At 40.5% G+C, this 14,682-nt stretch overlaps 1 protein-coding gene across 2 annotated transcripts in view; it reads right to left on the bottom strand.

The window, feature by feature from the left end:
* The window catches only part of KCTD1 (potassium channel tetramerization domain containing 1), a 203,086-nt gene that overhangs the window by 124,495 nt on the left and 63,909 nt on the right, over positions 1 to 14,682 (bottom strand). The window contains exon 1 of one of the 2 annotated variants that reach the window (XM_058438533.1): positions 1,769 to 1,787. The exons of the other annotated variant lie outside the window; for it this stretch is intronic. The gene's annotated coding sequence lies outside the window, so the exon portion shown is untranslated. Of the gene's footprint in view, positions 1 to 1,768; positions 1,788 to 14,682 lie in introns of those variants that run through there. 2 annotated transcript variants of the gene reach the window in all.

The following is a 14,682-nucleotide window of genomic DNA, read 5'->3' as shown; positions in this document are numbered from 1 at the left end:
CCTGAGTCACAAAGGAAGTATAGGATGATGAAACTGAGAGCTACCCCCAGTTTTGCCTCATCTCTATCTACTTAGCTGTGTGGAGAAGTTGGCCAATGGTAACCTAGTCCTTGGGGATTCTCTCAGAAGCAGGTAAGTTCCATTTTTAGTAAGGCTTTCCATGTTTCTGAGAGTTCAGGTTCCACCTGCCCAAAGCCAAGTGGGTGACTTAGAGAGGTGATTCATTGAGTCGACAAACATCTGTTGAGCACCCACCCTGTGCCAAGCCCCATTCCAGGCTCTTGGTCTAGGCAGTGAATAAGGCAAAGTTCCTGCTTGCTTCTGGCCGGGGAGACAAACAAGAATCACGCGAATGCATAATATGATGTCAGGTGTCCTGAGTGCAGTGACAACAAGGACAGTAGGGTCAGGGGATCCTGAGTAATAGGTGGAAGGTGCTGTGCAGTGGGCGCGGTTTGCATCTAGTAAGGGAACTTAGGAAACCCAGGGTGATATAGGAGCTCAGTGTGGTTCCCTGGTGAACCTAGCACCTTTATCATTCAGTCAGATCTAAATTTTGATAAGGACAGGCACACACCAGTTCACCAACGTAGCTAGGCAAGCAGCAGCTGAGAGCACACTCTCAGCCTGCCTTGGTGTGGAGCCCAAGGATGTGATTTATTATTACTATTGTTATCACCTCTGTCGGCCTTGACAATGAAGTTCCCATTGTTTCTAAATATGATTCTAAAAGAAGCCACAGAAACTCACATACCAGAGGACACTGGGGAGGGAATGTGGCAAAATGGCTTAGAGCTGGGGTCAGCGTACCATGGCCTGCAGCTAATCCAGCCCACTATCTGTTTTTGTAGTGCCCATGGGCTAAGGATGTATTGTATTTTACAGTTTTTAATGGGTGGCCAAAAATGCATAAATAAACAGATAAATCAATAGAATACTTTGTGACAAGAAAATTTTATAAAATTCAAATTTTAGTGTTCATACATAAAGTTCTACTGGAACACAGCCATGCTCATTTTGAACATGTTGTCTTGGCTGCGTTTGTGCTGAAATAGCAGAGTTAGTAGTGGTGATGAGATTGTATGGCCTACACAGCCTAAACTATTTACGATTTCGTCCCATAAGACAAAGTCTGTTGGCCCTGGCTAATAGTATGGCTTGTATTCAGCAAGGAACTGGTTATAACATTTTGGTATGTGTTGGAAAAAGAATACTATACAAATATGAAAAAGAATTATATTTCCATATGGGTGATGTCTATGATATGTTAAGTAAAACAAAAACAATTTGAGTGTAATACATCTGACTTCTCTAAATATTTCACTAGGATATCAGTTCCATAAGTGCAGCCCTGTGTCCGTTTTGTACATGTTTTTGTTTTTAGAGATGGGGTCTCACTCTGTTTCCCAGGCTATAGTGCAGTGGTATGATCACGGCTCACTATAGCCTCAACCTTCCAGGCTCAAGCAATCCTCCCACCTCAGCCTCCATAGTATTACTGGGAAGCTGGGACTATAGGCACACACCATCATGCCTGGCTAATTTTTAAATCTTTTAGATAGATGAGATGGCACTATGTTGCCCAGGCTGATCTCAAACTTCTGGACTCAAGAGATCCTCCCGCCTCAGCCTCCCAAAGTGCTAGGATTACAGGCATGAACCACCATGCCTGGCCTTTGTTCACTGTTATATCCCCAGTACCTAGAATCTTGTGTCCCCTGGTATACTCTCAATAAATATTTGTTGAGCTGGGCACAGTGGTACATACCTGTAGTCCCAGCTACTGGGGAAGCTGAGGCAGGAGGATTTCTTGGGTGCAGGAGTTCAAGGCCAGCAAGGCCTCATCTCTAGATAAATAAATACATACATATTTGTTGAATGAATGAATGAATATAACAACACCTAGAGAGCTATATAAAATATAGCTATATAACATATATATGAAATTTGGTTTCATAAAAATTTAAAAGATAAAAATATATATTTTTTACATGGCCAAAACCATCATAAGTAAACTTAGCTATGATAAACTTCAAGAAATCACCAAGGGCCTATTACTTAATGAACTCCTACAAATCAATAAGATCAACAACCCAATAGGAAACTATGCAAATAGGGCTGGGCATGCTGCCTCGTGCCTGTAATCCCAGCACTTTGGAAGGCTGAGGTGGGTAGGTCGCGTGAGCTCAAGAATTTGAGACCAGCCTGGGTAACATGATGAAACCCTGTCTCTACCAAAAAAAAAAAAAAAAAAAAAAAAAAATTAGCAGGGCATGTTGGTGCGTGCCTGTGGTCTCAGCTTCTCTGAGGCTGAGGTGGGAGGATCACTTGAGCCTGGGAGGTGGAGGTTACAGGTGAGCCAAGACCGTGCCACTGCACTCCAACCTGGGTGACAGAGTGAGACCCCGTCTAAAAAAAAAAAAAAAAAAAAAAGTCAGCAAATAATAACAGGCAATTTATAGAAAGTAACTGCAAATGGCTCCTTAAACCTATTTAAACGTGACCAAGTTCACTCATAAGAGAAAAGCAAATTAAACTAAATGAGTTACTGTTTTTCCACCTCTCAGCTAATGAGAACACATTGTACTAGTGGAATTGTAAATTGGCAGAACTTTTTAGGGAGTACGGTTTGACAATATGTAACCAAAATTTAAAGTGCATGTACCCTTTGATCTAATGATTCTAATTTCAGAAAGTTATCCTATAGAAATATTCATGTTCGAAATGACACAATTGCATGGTTATTTATTGAGAGATTGCTTACAATCCCAAAATATGGAAAATAAATATCCATCAATAGGTGAAATAAATTAATGTGCAGCCTGCAAGATACCATGCACCTCTAGAAAAGAGGCAGCTTTTCATATATAGATGTGGAAGGATCTCCAACATATGTTAAGTATGAAAAAGTAGAATGAGCATGTATAGAATAATACCATTTGGTTTTTTTTTAAAAAAAGATTTATATGGAGTTCTTTCCATAGACTATCTTCAGAAAAAATACAGAAGTAACTGGTAGTAGTGGTTGCCTTTGAGAAGGGTAACTTTTACAAATAAAATTAATACTGAAATATGAACATATGAATCCAATTTAAAGAAAAAATGAGTATACATAGAAAAATCTGAAAGAATATAAACAAAAAACATTACAGGGAATTTTCACTTTTAAGTTACATATTTCTGCAATGTTTAATAGTAGAGAGATGGTAATTTTTAAAAAATATGATGGAGATAAAAGAGAGCAAAAGTAGGCCAGGTGCAGTGGCTCACATCTGTAATTCCAGCACTTTGGGAGGCCAAAGCAGGTGGATCACCTGAGGTCAGGAGTTCAAGACCAGCCTGGACAACATGGTGAAACCCTGTCTCTACTAAAAATACAAAAGTTAGCTGGATGTGGTGGCGGGCACCTGTAATCTCAGCTACTCAGGAGGCTGAGGCAGGAGAGTCACTTGAACCCAGGAGGCGAAGTTTGCAGTGAGCTGAGATCGCGCAATTGCACTCTAATCTGGGTGACAGAGCAAGACTTCATCTCAAACAAAAAAAAAAAAAAAAAGAAAAAGAAAGAGCAAAAGTGAGCATGAGCTTTCATTCAGAGATGTGGGTAATAGGACTTATTATGACAGCTATTAAAACTACCAAATCATCTAACAAATGTAATCTGGCTTCATATGTGACATTATTCTATGCAAGTGGTACTCTCTGATGTACTCTGTTTCACCTTACAGGAATTCAAAAGCACTTGGCCATACGTAAGTTCCATTAAAGTGGATAAAAGTTTATTTCATCTGATGCTGCTATCGCCTAAATCTTTAGCACAACAAAAATACAATGAGGTCACTAATGAGTTATTTCAGCTATCGTTTTGATTACATATATTAACAGGGGTTTTAGGAAATTTAAAAATATCCTTTCTGTTTAAGAAAAGTTGTCCGACTTCTTTCTCCATCTATCAAAATACAAAAGTGGCTCCTAAGGACGCTGGAGGAAGACTATGACACTCTCAGTAATGGTAGCTGTTTTCTTAAGCACAGGACAGCTACCCAGCTTCCCTGTAAATGAATGCCAGGCATTTCTTGATTTCGAATTGGGTCTGTTGTTTTGCATCCTCAAGTTAACATCAGTCCACAGATCAAGAAATAAATCCTATATAGTGGCCTGTCTTTGTATTTTCCAGAATCCAGCTGGGTTTGGTGCCAGCCCAGAAGATTTTGTGTATTTGAAGTTATTTCTTATAGGAAAGACCAGGGTTCTGAGGCAATATTGGGATTGGAGTGAGGGCTTTGAGGGCTCATCAAGTGTGCTGGCAATACCCGGAACAGATATTTCTTGGTGTGGATCCACTTGTGTTATCCAATAGAGTAGCCACTGGCCATGCAATGTGGCAAGACAAATTGAGATGTGCTGCAAGTATAAAATACAGACTGGATTTTGAAGATTGGGGGAATAAAAGGTAAAATATCTCACTAACAATGTTTTATATTGACTACATGTTGAAAATAATTTTGTGATGTATTGGGTTAAACAAAATATATTAATAAAATTAATTTCATCTGTTTCTTTTAACCTTTTTTATGTGATCACTAGAAAATTTAAAACTACGTATGTAATTTGCATTACATTTTTGTTAGTGCTAAGTTAGGGGGTTTCCTATTCATTAGCTCTTTCAGTCATTCATTCAACAACTATTTATGAGGAGATTACTATGTGTCAGGCATTGAGCTGAGTCCAGGAGGTATCATGACAAATGAGACACAGTCCCTGCCTTTAAGGGGCTTTCATTTTAGTGCAAGAGGAAGATGAGAAGTGCTGAGACAGGTATTCACGGGGTGTTTTGTGAGTACCTAGGAGGGGGCTCCTGGCCGTACTGGCTGTGTAGGGCATGATGATGGAGGCTGAGGCAAGAAAGGGTTCCTAGAGTAGGTGAAGTATAAACTGAGTGCTGAAAATTGGCAGGAGTTAACCGGATCAGGAGAAAAAGGGATACGAGAGGAAGGTGTTGCAGGCATGGATAACGGCATGTATGAGACTGGGGGGCAGAGAGACAGCAGCTCCCTGTAGGAGGAGCACGTAGTCCTGCTGGAGTGTGGGAGTGAACTGAGGGACTGTGGGGGTGGCAGGCAGGTCTAGATTGCAAGGAGCCCTCTTTCTAGGTGTTTCCTGCTTCTGACTTTGGGTGATGCCTCATGAGCATTCCAGGCCTGATGCTGCCCCCCGATACCAGGCTGGAGGTTGCTTTTGGGAGCCAAAGAGAAAAGTGAACTTAACTGGACCCCTAACTGCCCCACCTGTGTAGCCAGGACCTCCATCTGTTGGGAAGGTACATTCCTTGTACATTTTGGCCACCGGCATACTTTTGGCAACTAATGCCTTTTAACAAACACATTTTCAATTATGGTAAGATCATTATCTATCCATATTGGTAATATACTTAAGGCCTAAAGTTACCATCCAAATGGAATTCTCTACCTGTACAAAGAATTCAGTGTTTGACTAAAGCATTGCAATACATTCTAGAGTCAGAAGTTTTTGTTCAACTATTTAATGAGTGACTTTAAACAAGTTAATTAACATGCAGGGGCCTCTGTTCATTTTTTAATGAGAGGTTTCAACTCAGTGATCTCTAGTTTTCTTTTAGTTTTAACTTTCACAGAGTCTGGTAAATGGTGTGCACACTAATAAAGAATTATCTAACTAGGAAAAGACCAGGTACAATACCAAGAAGGCAAAAATGGGATTCATTCAGTTTAATGGTCCAAGTCAGAGAACTAATTGTATATTTTGCAATTATTATTCAAAGTATCATATTTTATTGAATTACACTGTGTGACACATCTAATTTAAAAAAAGACAAAATTGGCAAAATGAGAACAATAAGCACCCTTTGGACAGATTTTCCCTGGTAGTAATTTTTAAATCTCCCAAATATGATTAACTATAGTCGAACTTAAAAAGTACAGGTATGCTTGGGCAACATAGTGAGACTTTGTCTCTATTAAAACAAAACAAAACAAAGCAGATTAGCTGGGCATGGTGGTGCATTCCTATTGTCCTAGCTACTTGGCAGGCTTGAACCCAGGAGTTCAAGGCTGCAGTGAGCTAGGATTGGGCCTCTGCACTCCAGCCTGGGCCACAGAGGAAGATGCTGTCTCTTAAAAAACAAAACAAAACAAGCAGTCTCTTCAATACAATTCAATTATTTTATTGTATTTCGCTTTATAGCAATTCAAAGATACCGCATTTTTTACAAATTAAAGGTCTGTGGCAACACTACATCTAGCAAATCAATCAGCGCCATTTTCCCCACAGCATGTGCTCACTTTGTATCTTCGTGTCGTGTTTTGGTAATTCTCATAGTTCTTCAAACTTTTTATTATTATAATATCTGTAATGGTGATCTGTGATCAATGACTTGATATTACTATTGCAATTGTTTTGAGGTGCCATGAACTGCACCCATATAAGACAGTGAACTTAATCAATAAGCGTTGCATGTGTTCTGACTGCTCCACCGACCAGCTGTTCCTCAGTCTCCCTCCCTCTCCTCAGGGCTCCTATTCCCTGAAACAAACAATACTGAAATTAGGCCAACTAATAACCCTACAATGGTCTCTAAGTGTTCAAGTAAAAGGAAGAGTCGCATGTCTAAATAAAAAACTAGAAATGATGAAGCTTAGTGAGGAAGGCATGTTGATGGTCGAACTAGGTGGAAAGCTAAGCCTTTTGCACAAGTTTTCTAAGTTGTGAATGCAAAGGAAAAGATGTTGAAGAAAATTAAAAGTGCTACTCCAGTGAACACACAAATAACAAGAAAGCAAAACAGCCTTCTTGCTGATATGGAGAAAGTTTGTGTGGTCTGGATGGAAAATCAAACCAGCCACAACATTCCCTTAAGCCAAAGCTTAATCCAAAGCAGGGCCCTAATTCTCTTCAATTCTATGAAGGCTGAGAGGGGTGAGGTAGCTGTAGTAGAAAAGTTTGAAGCCAGCAGAGGTTGTTGGTTCATGAGGTTTAAGGAAAGAAACCATCTCCATAACATAAAAGTGCAAGGTTAAGGAGCAAGTGCTGATAGAGAAGCTGCAGCAAGTTATCCAGAAGATCTAACTAAGATCTATTTCTTCAGTAAAGGTGGTTACACTAAACAGATTTTCAATGCAGATAAAACAGCTTTCTATTAGAAGCAGATACCATCCAGGACTTTCATAGCTAGAGAGAAGTAGCACTGCCTGGCTTCAAGGGACAGGCTGACTCTCTTGTTAGGGGCTAAGGCAGCTGGTGACTTTAAGTGGAAGCCAGTGCTCATTTATAACTCTGAAAATTGTAGGACCCTTAAGAATTATGCTAAATCTACTCTGCCTGTGCTCTGTCAATGAAAAACGAAGCCTGGATAAAAGCACATCTACTTACAGCATGGTTTACTGAATATTTTAAGCTCCCTGTTGAGACCTACTACTCAGAAAAGAAGATTCCTTTCAAAATATTACTGCTCATTGACAATACACCTAGTCACCCAGGAGTGCTGATGGAGATATACAAATGAGAGATTAATGTTGTTTTCATGTCTGCTAACATAACATCCATTCTGTAGCCCATAAATCAAGTAGTAATTTTGACTTTTGAGTCTTATTATTTAAGAAATCCATTTCCTAACGTGGTAACAGCCATAGATTATGTGATTCCTCTGATGGATCTGGGCAAAGTAAACTGAAAATATTCTGGAAAAGATTCACCATTTAGATGCCATTAAGAACATTTATGATTCATGAGAGGAGGTAAAAATTATCAACATTAATAGGAGTTTGGAGGAAGGTGATTCTGACCCTCATAAATGACTTTCAGGGGCTCAAGACATCAAGACATCAGTGGAGGAAGTAATTGCAGATGTAGTGGAAATAGCAAGATAACTAGAATTAGAAGTGGAGCCTGAAGATGTGACTGAATTCCTGCAAGCTCATGAGAAAACTTTAACAGATGTGGAGTTGTTTCTTATAAATGAGCAAATAAAGTGGTTTCTTGAGATGAAATCTACTCCTAGGAAAGATGCTGTGATCATTGCTGAAATGATAACAAAGGTTTTAGAATATGACATAAACTTAGTGATAGAGCAGCAGCGTATGACAGAACTGACACCAGTTTTGAAAGAAGTCCTACTGTGGGTAAAATGCCACCAAACAGCCTTGCATGCTACAGGGAAACCTATCATAAAAGGAAGAGTCAATCCATGTGGCAAAATTCATACTTGTCTCAATTTAAGAAATTGTGGCCAGGTGTGGTGCTGTGCACCTGTAATCCCAGTACTTTGGGAAGCCAAGGCCGGCTTGAACCCGTGAGCTCCAGGTTACCATAGGCTATGATGGTGCCAGCCTGGACAACAGTGTCAGACTCTGTAGAAAGAAAAGAAAGAGGGAAGGGAAGGGGAGGGGAGGGGAGGGGAGGGGAGGGAGAAAGAAAGAGGGAGAGAGACGGAGAATGAGAGAGAGCAAGAGGGAGAGAAAGAGAAGGAAGGGAGGAAGGAAGGGAGGGAGGGAGAGAGGGAGGGAAGGAAGGAAGAAAAGGGAAGAAAGGAAAAAAGAAAGAAGGAAATGAAAAGAAAAGAAAAAGAAAGAAAAAGAGAAATCACCACAGTCACTCCAACCTTCAGCAACCACCACCTTGATCAGTCAGCAGCCATCAATGTTGAGGCAAGACCCTCCACAGCAAAATTACGACTCGCTAAAGGCTCAGATGAACATTAGCATTTTTTAGCAATAAAGTATTTTTAATTAAGGAATGTACTTTTTTTTAGACATCATGCTGTAGCACACTTAATAAACTACAGTATAATATAAGCATAACTTTTAATTCACTGGGAAACCAAAGCATTCATATGACTCGCTTTGTTGTAGTGGTCTGGAACTGAACCCTCAATGTCTTTGAGGGTATCTCTGGGCTATATTTCAATAAAAGTGTGTTATAAAAATATGAAATAGCTAACAAAACTAGCACAGTTCTGACACAATAAATTTTCCAGTAGCTTTGGAGCATTTTCTAGCAGCCATCACAGAGCATTTGTGTGGAACATTCTAGATTCTACTGTGGAATATAGAGCACTGTACTGGGAAATACTAAAACAGCATAGTAGAAAGCAGCAGTTCTCAAACTTTTTGGTCTTAGGATGCCTTTATATTGGTAGAAGTTATTGAAGACCCCCTAAAAGCTGTCATGGGTTATATCTGTCAATACTTATCATCTAAGAAATTAAAACTGAGAAAACATAATATTTAAAATTCATTAAAAAATAAACTACATGTCAGGATACACAATATACTGTAATGAAAATACCTATATTTTTTAAAACAAAAGATTTAGTGAAAAGTGTGGCATTGTTTTACATTTCTGCAAATCTCTGTAATGTCTGTCTTAAGGGGCAACAGCTGGATTCTCATATCCACTTCTGCATTCAACCTGTTGTCCTATTACGTGTCATGTGACCTCTGGAAAACTCCACTGTACAACTGTGGGAGAATGAGAGTCAAAGAGACAAATAATGCCTTCGTATCATTCTGAAAACTGTTTTGACTCACAGACTCCCTAAATAGTTTTTTAGGAACCCCAGGGGTCCCTGGACCACACGGTGAGAACTTCTGGAATATAGATCAGCTGAAAATAATTTGTACTCCGTGGAAAATAGAGTTTGAATGCAGGGGGTTATCAATAAGTATGGAATAGTGACAATTCTGCAGAGCAATGAAGAGTTGGGCACAGCTTTGAAGGGTGACAATTGCCTAGGGAGCAGTTGACGTTAGAAACAAGGTAGCTGATATGTGCGACATGCATCATCAGGGGCCCAGAAAGCATTTCTTGGAGGCTGGGCTGTCAAAGAAGCACAGTACCGAGAAGGAGGCGCCGACCTGGGAGGGACTTCAGGCCATTTGGAGTTTGCATGAGATAGGAGACAGTTTGCAGAGCCAAGAGAGGTTTGGAAGGTTCCTGATACCCCACTGGAGACATCATCCAATCCATTGCTTTTCACACTTTCTACCAGAAGCAGAACTCCTTTTTCACACGAATCGAACACAAAGCCCTAATATATACAGTATAGAGCAGTGTATTGCTTTGGATGAAGTAGGGAAAAGGTCCATGCGGCTTGGCTTACTGAAGCATGAACTCAAATCCCTAGGCTCCTAAGAAGAGCGGAGGAAACCCACTGATCTACTGCAAACAATCAGCAGAGCAGGGATAAATACTCTCTAAGGATCCCTCTCCTAGGCCTATGTGTGGGGGAATGGAGGATATCAAGGGAGATACCTGCATGAGGTGACCTCATAATTAAAGGCTCTGTCTAGACCTGTGGCTGTGGGATAAGACCTAGGGGAGGACAGGATGGTAACATGAATGTGAGGGAAACAGAGAGATGAGACTCGGGCCTGTGGCTCAGATTTTCAGTCTTGGACCTTGGGTTAGCCATTGGCCACAGGAGGACATTTAGAAAGAATGAAGAATGAATAACAACATTAATTGAGCATTTATTATATGCAAGCCATTCAGTTAAGCACTTTCCACGAATGGTCTGGTTTCATCCTTATGAAACCTCCATGGGATTTTATGACTTTCCACATTTTATAGAAATAGAATTCAAGAAATTAAGTAACTGGAGCAAAGGGGCATAGGTCTCAGTGGTGGAGCCAGGCTTTCTGATATTCTCAATGTAAAGCCAGTTATATAAAGTCTTTCAGACTTTAAATAAACTTGAAAAGGGTTATCAAAGACATCACAACAATGCTTTCAAAGTATCTTGGCTATTGCGGTCATTACTATCAATGGCCTAGCTGTTGGCCACTCTCCTTTCTTGCTAACAGAACCCCATTTTTATTCAGATATCTGGTGGCTGTGTGCATCAAGGAAGGTTAGACCCCTCCCTAGCCCCAGTGGGTCAACCTTGACTGGTATAAGCACAGCATGGTGATTCCATCTCCTGCCAGAAATGAGCACACAAGGTAATTCTGGCCAGTGAGAGAGAAAGGGAAGTCTACTGGGAGACTACTATTATATGTGCCTGCTGATAAAGGGATGCATGGGAAGAAACAGCATCTTCTCTGACTTCATGAAGTCATAACTACGTGTGATACCCAGATTATTGGCAGCCACCTTGTGAGCACAAGGGGAGTCGATCTGAGAAGACAGAACTGAAAGGAGGCAATGCTTCTGTCGTTAAGTTGCCAAATTAGTGAATCCTGGAACAGCCTTATCTCTGTACTTCATAAGCGAATGCATTTTTTATTTTATTTCATTTTATTTCATTTCATTTCATTTCATTTTTGAGACAGAGTCTCACTGTGTCTCTCAGGCTAGAGTGCAGTGGCATGATCTCAGCTCACTGCAACCTCTGCCTCCTGGGTTCAAGCAGTTCTCCTGCCTCAGCTTCCTGAGTAGCTGGGGTTACAGGCACGTGGCACCACACCTGGCTCATTTTTTTTTTTTTTCACTTTAGTAGATATGGGGTTTCACCATGTTGGCCAAGCTGGTCTCAAACTCCTGATCTCAAATGATCTGCCTGCCTTGGCTACCCAAAGTGCTGGGATTACAGGCATGAGCCACTGTGCCCGGCTGTGAATGCATTTTGCTCATTTATTAGAAATGTATTAGACCATTTCTGAGTCTCTTATTATTAGTGGCCCAAAGCATCCTAAGCTAATTGTGACTTATATTGCCCTATCTATTTAGAAAGGTAGCTGATCAAGCAATACCTTAAAACGTCTGGTTGTTTTCTTTTAGCAAGTCTTCTCTTAGAAAATATAAACTTAACCAGGCCTTCTTTTCTGCTTGTCTGGTACAGTTTTACCTGCTGAAAAATGAATAGCTATTTGCAGAGCAGTGTTAAAAGGTTACATGATGCAACTGCAAATATTCACTTATTTAGGCTATTGTTTATGTTCCATTATGGATGAAAACTGCCTATATGCATTTTTGGTATTTCTAACTCCAGAAATCTGGATGAATTATACACATGAAGTATCACATTTTATCTTGTGTTCAAGAGATTCTGGCTAGGTCCTACATGGTATCTCTTACAGGGACTAATTTTAAATAAAAACTAATAATTTTTTTCTAAAGGTTTCCATGCCTAATAGTCCTGATGGTAAACCCCAAATCATGGCTGCTTTGTTTGATACACCAGGAATGCTTATTACTTATTATATACACTAAGGAGAATATGAAGATCAGTGGTTCAGATTAGATAATGTATATGAAAATCACTGATTTTTTTTTTTCAATTGAGTCACAGTCTTGCTCTGTTGTTCAGGCTGGAGTGCAGTGGTGCAATTATAGCTTGAACTCCTGGCCTCAAGCCATCCTCCTGCCTCAGCCTACCATGCAGCTGAAACTACAAGTACATACCACTACACCAGCTAATTATTATTATTTTTTCCCTAGAGACAGGGTCTCAGCTTGTTGTCCAGGCTGGTCTCAAACTCCTGGCTCCAAGCAGTCCTCCTGCCTTGGCCTACCAAAGCGTTGGGATTACAGGCATGTGCCACCATGCAGGGCCTGAAAATACTTTAAATAACTAAATTATTTTCAATCTCCTTTACTCATCTTTTAAGGATAATTTCATCCTTTCAGGAAGGGTTACTGAAGATGCACGATAAAGGATGTTGCTCAAGGTCTCCCAACTAATAATAATAATAATTTTAAAAGGCCCTGAGCTGGGATTGAACCGCAAGTCCATCTTACTACAGAGCCACATCCCAAATTCTATTCAAGGTGCAGGGATTTCCCCAAGGCCTTCACCATGGCCACCTTCCTGCAGAAATTGCAATACATACTAAACTGCTCAAAAGGTGTGCAAAAGGAGAGGGTGGAAGCAGCAGACCTCCATACTCTACATACACAGAGTAAGCTGTACAAATTCTCTAGTTGCCCTTAAGTCCTGCCTAAGGCAATCAAATGAAAAATCTTGGGACACTAAATTATCTAATTCGAACCACTGAACTTTATATTCCTCTTAGTGTATATAATAAATAAATTAGTACTCCTGGTGTGTCAAACAAACCAGCCATGATTTGGAGTTTGCCATCAGGACTGTTAGACATGGAACCATTTTTTAAAAATCAGTTTTTGTGTAAAATTAGTCCCTGTAAGAGATACAATGATAGATTCTAGCCAGAATCTATTGAACACATGATACAATACTATTTTTAACATTAGAACATAAATCATGCACTGTATAGTTACCGTGTAAGTAACTATAACTACTAGTTACTTTGTTAGTCTAGTAACAACTTCTGACACCTGGGCATATTCATGAAAGTCTTTACCATGCGTAATAATGGCTCATACAGAGCTTCGTCACTACAAATTATGAGAATTAAGGTCTCAGTTCCCATCTCTTAAGAGTAGAATTGTCTAATTCTTAAAACCCATACTTGAAAAAAATCCCTTATGATACAAAAAGTTAGAAACAGTTTTTTTCTTTACCAGAAAAATAATTTAAATAATCTTTAAAATTATTTAGTTCTTCTGCAGTGAAGTGTAAGAAGATGACAGTGAAATGGCAACATATGCTTTGCTGAGAAAATCAGGAAAAAGAGGAAAAACTCGGAATTCTGCAGTTGCCTTGGGATTGTTCATTTATAATAGTTCCGTGGCTACCATTACCAAGCTGTGGGTTCTGTGCCCATCATTCCATGTCCGCCAATCTCTAGTTCTCCCCCCAGCATCTGTTCAGGGGTTTCTACCTTGCATGCATACTCACCTCTATTCAGCCCAGCCTAGTAAACCATCACTGTCACTGCTGATGGCCCATCCAACATGAGCCCTATATGTTCTTGCCTTTCTCTACTCCAAAGATCTTGACTTCCATCCAGTTCAGCAACCCACCCCCATGACCACATCCTTGACTTTGTCTTCAGTGGGAAGTGCTCCAGCTCTGAAAGCTTAAACATTATAATCCCCTTTTCTCTGTAACCTTCCATTTACTACCTTTCTTATGTCCCTGGAAGCAGCTAATCTAATGGGGAAACGGGGGCAAGTTTTAGAAGCAGAGATCTGGGTTTAAATGTTGGCTCTGCCACTTGCTGGCTGTGTGACCTAAGGTAAATTATATTTCTGAGCCTTATATTCTTTGTCTGTGACAGAGTATTTTGCAGGATTGTAAGGTGGGCTGCATATGACTGAAAGCACCTGGCAACACAGTTGATGCTCAGTGAAGCTAATTTTTCCCCTTCCCTCCCTCTTCCTCACACCTATTAACTTTATTTTTCAATCTCACAGAGAATGCTGGTCTCTCCAGTCTCTCGTCCCTCTCTGGGCTTCAAGGTCAGTCATTTCATTTCTCTGATGTTCCACCACATGGCTCAGGTTAACACCAAGCCTGGGACAATGCACCACTTCCATGCTTCACTCTTGCTCTTGGACTGCCCAGAAAATTTAGCTTGGCCAGGGAGGCCCTGCACATTTCTGTTTCTGAAGCTTCTCATAAGGGAGGAGGAGGAGGAGGAGGAAGACAAGGAGGAAGAGAAGGAATATGAGAAGGAGGAAGAGGAGGAGGAAGAGGAGGAGGAGGAAGATGAGGAGGAGGAAGGTGAGGAGGAGGAGGAAGAAGACAAGGAGGAGGAAGAAGACAAGGAGGAGGAGGAAGATGAAGAGGAGGAGGAGGAAGACAAGGAGCAGGAGGAGAAGGACAAGGAGGGAGGAGGAAGACAA

This window comes from Hylobates moloch, unplaced genomic scaffold (assembly GCF_009828535.3).
Source record: "Hylobates moloch isolate HMO894 unplaced genomic scaffold, HMol_V3 SCAFFOLD_5, whole genome shotgun sequence".
In the NCBI taxonomy this organism is placed as follows: domain Eukaryota; kingdom Metazoa; phylum Chordata; class Mammalia; order Primates; family Hylobatidae; genus Hylobates; species Hylobates moloch.
Note: the sequence above shows the minus strand (reverse complement) of the source record. Positions and strands in the feature narration are given on the sequence as shown.